Below are 9,068 nucleotides of genomic sequence, written 5' to 3'. Positions count from 1 at the left end.
CGCTACTTTTACTCCGCTACTTTTATCTACATTCAGCTCGCTACTCGCTACTAATTTTTATCGATCTGTTAATGCACGCTTTGTTTGTTTTGGTCTGTCAGACAGACCTTCAAAGTGCCTGCCTTACTGGTGACGTTTCACTTCGTTCCACCAATCAGATGCAGTCACTGGTGACGTTGGACCAATCAAACAGAGCCAGGTGGTCACATGACCTGAGTTAAACAAGTTGAAAAACTTATGGGGGTGTTACCATTTAGTGGTCAATTGTACGGAATATGTACTGTACTGTGCAATCTACTAATACAAGTTCCAATCAATCAATCAAAAGTGTGAAGGAAAAAAGATACTTTTTCATTCCAACCATAAATCCCGTCAAAAGCCTAAAAACTGACCGCACATGAGGACGTTCCTGTCTTCACAATAAAAGTGCCGCTCCATCGCACCTGCGCTTTCAAAATAAGAGTCTCCGAAAGCCAGCGCAAACAAGCTAGCAAGCTACGGAGTTTGACGCCAATATATTTATTGTAAAGTGTATAAAAACGAATATGGAAGCTGGACAACTAAGATGCCAAAAACTCACCACTTTCATGTGGTATTAGACAGAAAGGAGGAACTTTTCTTCTCCTCCATTTGAAAAAGTGGACGTTATCATCACTACTGTCTGATTACAATCAACGCAAGTCATCAGAATCAGGTAATACACCAACTTATATTCTAGTCTTCATGAAAGAAAGGAATCTATATGTTAAACATGCATGTATATTCATTAAAACACCTTTAACATGTAAACAAAAACAGCAAAATAAATACATATAAAATATATACTGTATATATCAATGTATATGTATGTATATATCAATGTATATGTATGTATGTATATATATATATATATATATATGATATGAGTGTGTATGTTACTCATCAGTTACTCAGTACTTGAGTAGTTTTTTCACAACATACTTTTTACTTTTACTCAAGTAAATATTTGGGTGACTACTCCTTACTTTTACTTGAGTAATAAATCTCTAAAGTAACAGTACTCTTACTTGAGTACAATTTCTGGCTACTCTACCCACCTCTGGAAGCATATAAGCCTTAATTGTCTTGGCAAAATAGAGAATTAAGATTTAGGGCATGCCATCAATTCAGGGGTGTCAAACTTGGTTTCATTGAGGGCCTGCCTTTTATAAAAGTGAATATAAAGTGTATGAATATAAATGTATTATTGCCTCATATTTATTATTATTTTTTTCCGGATGGATAACTTGTTTTGAAATCATAAGTCAAGGTCACAAGCAGATGTTTAGGTTAAGGGGTGTCACGATCCAATATTAATACTGAGATTGGATATCGGCTTACTAAAACAAGTAGGGCCGATCGGAGGATATCGGCTTGCATCTAAAGTCGCCAATATAATCTCTGATACAAGCAGTCCTGCAGGGCATTTAGGTATACAAATCTTGACAGCCATTTAACATCTAAATGTCCTCCAATAAACACACACGGTTAGTCTTTTCTTGTATTTTAGTCAAGTCATTTAAAAAAAGTAAACATGGTAGCCTATAGGCTACTATGAGCTAGCAGCTACACAACAGCTAAGCCATACTTGCCAACATTGAGACCTCCGATTTCGGGAGGGGGGGTGGGGTGGGGGCGTGGTTTGGGGCGTATATTTACAGCTAGAATTCACCATGTCAAGTATTTCATATATATATATATATATATATATATATTTTTTTATTTTTTTATTTATTTATTTATTTCATATATATATATATATATATATATATATATATATATATATATATATATATATATATATATATATAAATAAGAGAAATACTTGAATTTCAGTGTTCATTTATTTACACATATACACACACATAACACTCATCTACTCATTGTTGAGTTAAGGGTTGAATTGTCCATCCTTGTTCTATTCTCTGGTCACTATTTTTCTAACCATGCTGAACACCCTCTCTGATGTTGCATTCTGCTTTGTCTCCTTGTTGTGTGCGCAGTTGTGCACTGCACTCTCTAAAAGCCCTAGATGTTATTGTCACACATGCATGCACAGTAGATGGCAGTATTGTCCTGTTTAAGAGTGTCACAACATTGCTGTTTACGGCAGACGAACTGCTTTACGGTAGATCAAAACGTGACTGCTGTTGTTGTGTGTTGTTGCCGCGCTGGGAGGACGTTAATGAAACTGCCTAACAATAAACCCACATGAGAAACCAAGAACTCGCCCTCGATCATTCTACAGTTATAACGTGATAGGTCAGGCACGCTGTTTATATTGTGGGAAAGCGGACGTGAAAACAGGCTGTCGACACATCACTCAGGTCCGCCTGAATTTCGGGAGATATTCGGGAGAAAATTGGTCCTGGGAGGTTTTCGGGAGAGGCGCTGAATTTCGTGAGTCTCCCGGGAGGGTTGGCAAGCATGAGCTAAGCACACAATAGCACACGTGCTAGACATACTGTACATAATACGTTTCCTTAATTGAACACTATTGCAGTCTAAAGCATTACATTTGTCATTATAAACAAGTATTAAATAATTACAGTTGTGTATTACTTACACATACAACGTCTCCAAAACAGAAGCATATTAGAGAGTATCCAGTAACAAGCTTGTCCGCGTCATGACCTTGATTTCATGAATTATTTTGGCGATTAGGTGTCGCCAAAACACCAATTACCACTCAACTTCAATTCAAAGACAGCATAAGTGGATTCCAGATAGTTAATGATAAATAGTGTATTGTTTTTCATACCCACAAATGTTTGACTAATTTCACTTGATCAAACCTTTTCTGACATTCCAATCCATCAATATGCTGAAATTGTATTAGACCAATATCAGTATCGGCCAAAACTTAAGACTCGAAGGAGTGAAAAAGTTGTCTGGTCTGGGATGCTGGTCACTCTGATTTGTTTGCATTTCGGAACTCTTGTCCCCTTATATAAAGACATAAAAGGCTATTCCCCCCTTTCTGCTCGACCATTTCCAAAGTCTAATTTATGATGGCAGTTCTCGTGCCTTTCTGCATCCTGATATCTGGAAAAATCATTTTTCATCCGCTAGGAATCTGGACTTTTATTACATTCCGCTTTAAGTACTGGCTGTATTCCTGTCTCGGTCGATATAACCTCTCCTGTCGTTGAACAAGTTAATCAGTGCTTAGGCACACTCCAATGAATAACTCCAGATTGTAGGTTGCCTCTACACGTGATATTCAAATGGGAACGATCCCTGGTGATTACATCACCGACTTACCAAGCGTAACGAGGCTTCATTGCAAGCTGAGGTCTGGTAGTAATTCCCAGGTCAAGGCTAGTTGTGCTTTTGGAGTCGGGGGGCCCAAAGCGACCTGGAGGAGGAGATCAGAAAGTCACTTTTAACTTTCACTTTTTACAACCAGCTACACTTCAGTCACTTAGCACACTGGAAAAAGTTTTTTTTTTTCCCCCCCCAAGATATTTTTTCTTACCAGAAAAGTGTCCCCTGCAGCTCATCTTGCATCCATCCATTTTCTATACTGCTTGTCCTCAATAGGGTCACTTGTAAGATGGAGCCTATCCTAAACAAAATGAAGTATTGACCATTATTAATTACACATGTTATCGGATATTGTACTCATTTGCGTTGGTCCATGTAACACAGACCTAAGATGTTGCCATTTGTTTAGTTAGCTTAACATGCGATGACCTACATTGGGTTGGTTTTAGCATCTTTAATGCACACCATGTATCAAAGTGTCCCCTCTGTTTGGACACCCCTGTCTTAAGTAATTGTGGTAAAATATTATATCATTTACATGCAGTATATGTTTATCACATTAATAATATACTAAAATATGACATGTTGTACTTAAAATAAGCAAAATTGTCTGTCATCCATCCATCCATCTTCTTCCGCTCATCCGAAGTCAGGTCGTGGGGGCAGCAGCTGAAGCAGAGAAGCCCAGACTTCCCTCTCCCCAGCTTCTTCTTCCAGCTCTTTCTAGACATAGTCTCTCCACCGTGTCTTGAGTCTTCCCCGTGGTCTCCTACGGGTTGGACGCGCCCTAAACACCTCCCCAGGGAGGCTTTTGGGGGGCACCAGATGGCTGAACCACCTCACCTGGCTCCTCTTGATGTGCAGGAGCAGTGGCTTTACTTTGATCTCTTCTTGAATGACAGAGCTATATCTAAGGGAGAGCCACGCCACCCGATGGAGGAAACTCATTTTGGCTACTTGTACCCGTGATCTTGTCCTTTCGGTCATAACGAAAAGGTCATGACCATAGGTGAGGATGGGAACGTAGATCGACCGGTAAATTGAGAGCTTTGCCTTACGGCTTAGCTCCTTCTTTTTACCACGACGGACCGATACAGGGTCCGCATCATGTAGACGCTGCACCGATCCGCCTGTCGATCTCACGATCCAGTCTTCCCTCTCTCGTGAACAAGACCCCGAAGTACTTGAACTCTAAGGGCAAGATCTACTGCCCAACCCGGAGATGGCACTCCACCCTTTTTCCGGGTGAGAACCATGGACTTGGACTTGGAAGTGCTGATTTTCATCCCAGTCACACACTCGACTGCAAACCGATCCAGTGAGAGCTGAAGATCCTGGCCAGATGAACCAGCAAATATACAAAAAAAAAAAAATCTCCTTCTCACCCCGGTGGGGTGTTATCTGTGTCATTCTCAAGCTCGGGTCCTCTTCCAGAGGCCTGGGAGTTTGAGGGTTCTGCGCAGTATCTTGGCTGTTCCAAGGACTGCGCTCTTCTGGACTGAGGCTTCAGATGTTGTTCCTGGGATTTGTTGGAGCCACTCTCCCAATTTGGGGGTTACTGCTCTGAGCGCCCTCACCACCACGGGGATCATGCTAGCCTTGACCTTCCACATCCGATCTAGCTGCTCTTTCAACCCTTGGTACTTCTGAAGTTTCTCGTGTTCCTTCTTCCTGATGTTGGCGTCAGCTGGGATTGCCATATCTATCACCACCACCCTTTTCTGCTCTTTGTCCACCACCACTATGTCTGGTTGGTTAGCCAGAAGCTGTTTGTCAGTCTGGAAGCTGAAGTCCTACAGAACCTTGGCCCTGTTGTTCTCAGCCACCTTCTGTGGTATGAGACATTCACTTAGCAGTTCATACTTCGGGGCCATTTTTTCGATGTATTCTCGAATGTTTCATCCTGGACTGTGGCCTTGACGCTCACTAGCCCTCGGCCTTCATCTTTCCGCTTAGTGTATAGCCTCAGGGTGCTGGACGTGGGGTGGAATCCTCCGTGCATGTTGAGGAGCTTTCTTGTCTTGATATCTGTGGCTTCGATCTCCGCCTTTGTTCAACTTATGATACCAGCGGCTTTCATATACACACATATATATATATATATATATATATGTATATTAAAATGGAATATCGGAAATAATCGGTATCGTTTTTTATATTATCGGTATAATTTTTTTAATTTATTTTTATTTTTTATTAAATAATGATAAATAAATAAATCAACATAAAAAACACAAGATACACTTACAATTAGTGCACCAACCCAAAAAACCTTCCTCCCCAATTTAGACTCATTCACACAAAAGGGTTGTTTCTTTCTGTTATTAATATTCTGGTTCCTACATTATATATCAATACAGTCTGCAAGGGATACAGTCCGTAAGCACACATGATTGTGCGTGCTGCTGGTCCACTAATAGTACTAACCTTTAACAGTTAATTCTACTAATTTTCATTAATTACTAGTTTCTATGTAACTGTTTTTATATTGTTTTACTTACTTTTTTATTCAAGAAAATGGTTTGAATTTATTTATCTTATTAATTTTTTTTAAAAGTACCTTATCTTCACCTTACCTGGTGTTAAGTCTTGGCAAAAATGAGGACTCAGATGCAGAAGAGAGACAATTGACTCAGACTTTATTTAATTAGTTTTCTTTGCTATCTCTTGGACAGAGTGATTAAACAAAGTGGCTACAAAATCTATCTATGATATACTTGAGTAACTAGAGGGTGTGTAGCATAGGACATAAGGCAATAAACAGAAAATCACTCCATAAGGAGGAAAAGGGCAATAGCAAAATTTCTATACAAGTCTAATAACAAAAAACCAACAATCTATGATAATCTACAAAAAGATAATTTTACTCATGAAAAGAAGTCGAGAAGCTTGCAAACTAAAAGCGCTCCAGAAGGAGGAAAAAAGAAGACAAGGCACTATGAATAGTGATGGGTCCGGCAACACCGATGCATCGGCGCATGCGTCGAGTTCATAGAGCGAAACCCTGTGTCGGTGCGCGTATCGCTTTTAGAAAGTCACGTGACCGAACACGAGCTGTTCCGGTCACGTGACCGATCATGAGCTGTTCCGGTCACGTGACCGATCATGAGCTGTTCCGGTCACGTGACCGATACGCGAACTGTGTCGCACTGACACCTGCGCGCCAAACTGTGTTTATAAGGAAGCGCATCTGTCAACGAGATGCTGCTGCCAACAGAATCCCCGCACTTCTGTCGTTGGTCAGTTCTAATTTATCGTCGTCGGAGATCATGGAGCAGCCTACTCATGGAAAAAGAAAGAGTTCCGCCGTGTGGGAATATTTTGATCATATATCGGAAACAAAGGTATTTGTGTTCATTTCCTTGTCGTTTCATCCTCTTCTCTCAAAGTTTCCACTTGATCTTTTAGAAATAGAAATCTCTTCAAAATGATTCTTAGTTTACTATTCATATTTTCTGCAGGTTAAATGTCGCATTTGTACGACAGAATTGTCGTACGTCAACAAATCCACCTCCTCAATGCTGAGGCATTATAGGGCCAGGCATGAACATGAAGTTCCAGAGACACCCAGGATAAACTCAGGTATACAGCCATTCTACAATTACTCAGTTTCTTTTTTGAGAATTAATTCCCTTCTTCTTTACCTCAATTTTAACCATCAAGCAGATGCTGGATGAGGCTCTGCTGAACTTCATTGTGACGGACTGCCAGCCCCTCAGCATTGTGGAGAGTGAAGGGTTCAGGGAACTGGTGCAGGTCCTTGAGCCATCATATGTTTTGCCTACCAGAAAGGTTTGTGTGGAAATTATCTAAAGTTGTAGTTGATACATCCAATTTATCTCATATTTAAATTGAATACGTTGAGTTGCTTTTGGTTTGACTTGATGTTATTTTCAGACCATCAAAAAAATACTGGAGAAAAAATATGAGGAGGAACGGGAACGAGTGAAATTGGAAGTACAGCAAGCTGTGGCAGTGAGTATAACAGCTGACATGTGGACATCTGTAAACATGGAGGCTTACTTGGCTCTTACCTGTCACTACATAAATGATCATTTGCAGTTGTGTACATCTGTGTTGGGTGTGCAATACTTTCCACAAAGTCACACTGCTGACAATTTGGCCCAGGTCAAAAGGGGCATGATGGCGGACTGGGCCATAACTAATAAAGTAAAGTGTTTTGTGACCGACGCAGCACCAAACATGATTGCATCCACTAGACAGCTCCAAATTCGACACTCAATTTGCATTGCACAAAGTCTTAATTTATTAGTTAGAAAATCATGTGACCAGATCCCCACACTTGCATCTATCAGACACAAAGCTAGGCACATTGTCACATACTTCAGATCGAGCACTACAGCTAAGGAGAAGCTTGCTCAAGTGCAGCAACAGATGGGACGGCCAACCCTGAAAGTCATCAATGAGGTGGCAACACGCTGGAACAGCACATATGAAATGCTGTCAAGGCTACATGATGAGAAGGAGTCAGTGTGGGTATCTCTGGCCTCTCTAAAAACAGATTTGACTCCACTTACAGCTGATGAGTTTGACATCATAGGAGAAACACTTATTGTGCTTGCTCCTTTCCATCAAGCCACAGTGGAGTTGTCTGAGGAGAGGCGAGTGTCAGGGTCAAAGGTCATCCCGATGATGAAAATGCTCTACGTTGCACTAGAGCATAGTGCTTCAACCTTGCAAACACAGGCAGCCAAACACCTCCATGAAAATTTGAAGCGTCGAGTCACAGACACTGCTTCCAATATGGAGTCATTAAGTGTGTTGACCCTAGCAACACTTCTTGACCCCAGATTTAAATCACTCGGGTTCCGCAATTCTTTTAAATTGAATGACGCCATCATTCGGCTACGTTCCGAATGTGCGTCTGTCATCGGACGCACAAATGAGCCCCTGCCAGGACCATCTGCAGAACAGCTGTCTGCACCCACTTCAGGCATTTATTCAGCATTATTTGTTTGTTGTTGTTTGAAATCATGTAATAAAATGCATATTTTTTGTTTTTAAGATAACCTTTGGAAACATCTGGATATGGAAGTGGGAAGGCAGACAAAAAACTCTACTGCAGATGCCATACAAGAGGTCCAACGTTACCTGGCAGAGGGAAATGTAGCTAGGTCCCAGGACCCATTGAAATACTGGGACCAACAGAAGACCACCTTCCCAAACCTCTTCCAACTATCACTTCATTTCCTCTGCACTCCCGCCTCCTCTGTGCCCTGTGAGCGGGTATTTTCTACAGCCGGAGAAATAATAACCAAGAAGAGAAATAGGCTAAAATTTAATACATTGGAAAAACTGTTTTTTTTGAATAAAAATATGTAAAAAAAACAACAAAATCCCAGTCCACAAGCATCATCATTCACAACACGTTCTCTTAGATTTCCATGTTATGATACATGTTCACATTATTTATTGACTGTATCTAAAAAAGATACAAATATATTTTTATTTAAATGAAGATATGAAATAATCCTAAATTAAATACAATGACTTGATTTATATTATTGTATATGCTAGGTCATGTGGTGCTGAATTTCCCCCAGGGATCAATAAAGTACTTTCTATTCTATCCTATTCTATAAAATCAGTGTCAGTTGAGTCGGTCCATAGGTTGCCTGTAGGGATTTTTAATGTCCAGCAGATGTCAGTATTTAGTGACACAGTATCAATACAGTATCAATACAGTTTTGCAATGTGTCGAAACGCTTCATGAGGCCTCATTAACCCATCACTAACTATGAAAATTGATACAAAAAGACTTG

At 40.4% G+C, this 9,068-nt stretch overlaps 1 long non-coding RNA gene across 1 annotated transcript; it reads left to right on the top strand.

Annotated features, from left to right (window-relative positions):
* The first annotated feature begins 6,948 nt into the window (after positions 1–6,948).
* LOC140679125 (uncharacterized) lies at positions 6,949–8,592 on the top strand. Its single transcript, XR_012050697.1, has 3 exons — positions 6,949–7,077; positions 7,183–7,260; positions 8,312–8,592. It is a non-coding gene; the product is annotated as an uncharacterized lncRNA (long non-coding RNA).
* The last annotated feature ends 476 nt before the right edge of the window (positions 8,593–9,068 follow it).

The sequence above is a fragment of the Nerophis lumbriciformis genome, linkage group LG11 (assembly GCF_033978685.3).
Source record: "Nerophis lumbriciformis linkage group LG11, RoL_Nlum_v2.1, whole genome shotgun sequence".
NCBI lineage: Eukaryota > Metazoa > Chordata > Actinopteri > Syngnathiformes > Syngnathidae > Nerophis > Nerophis lumbriciformis.
The sequence above is the reverse complement of the archived record's forward strand: the minus strand, read 5'-3'. Positions and strand labels throughout refer to the sequence as shown.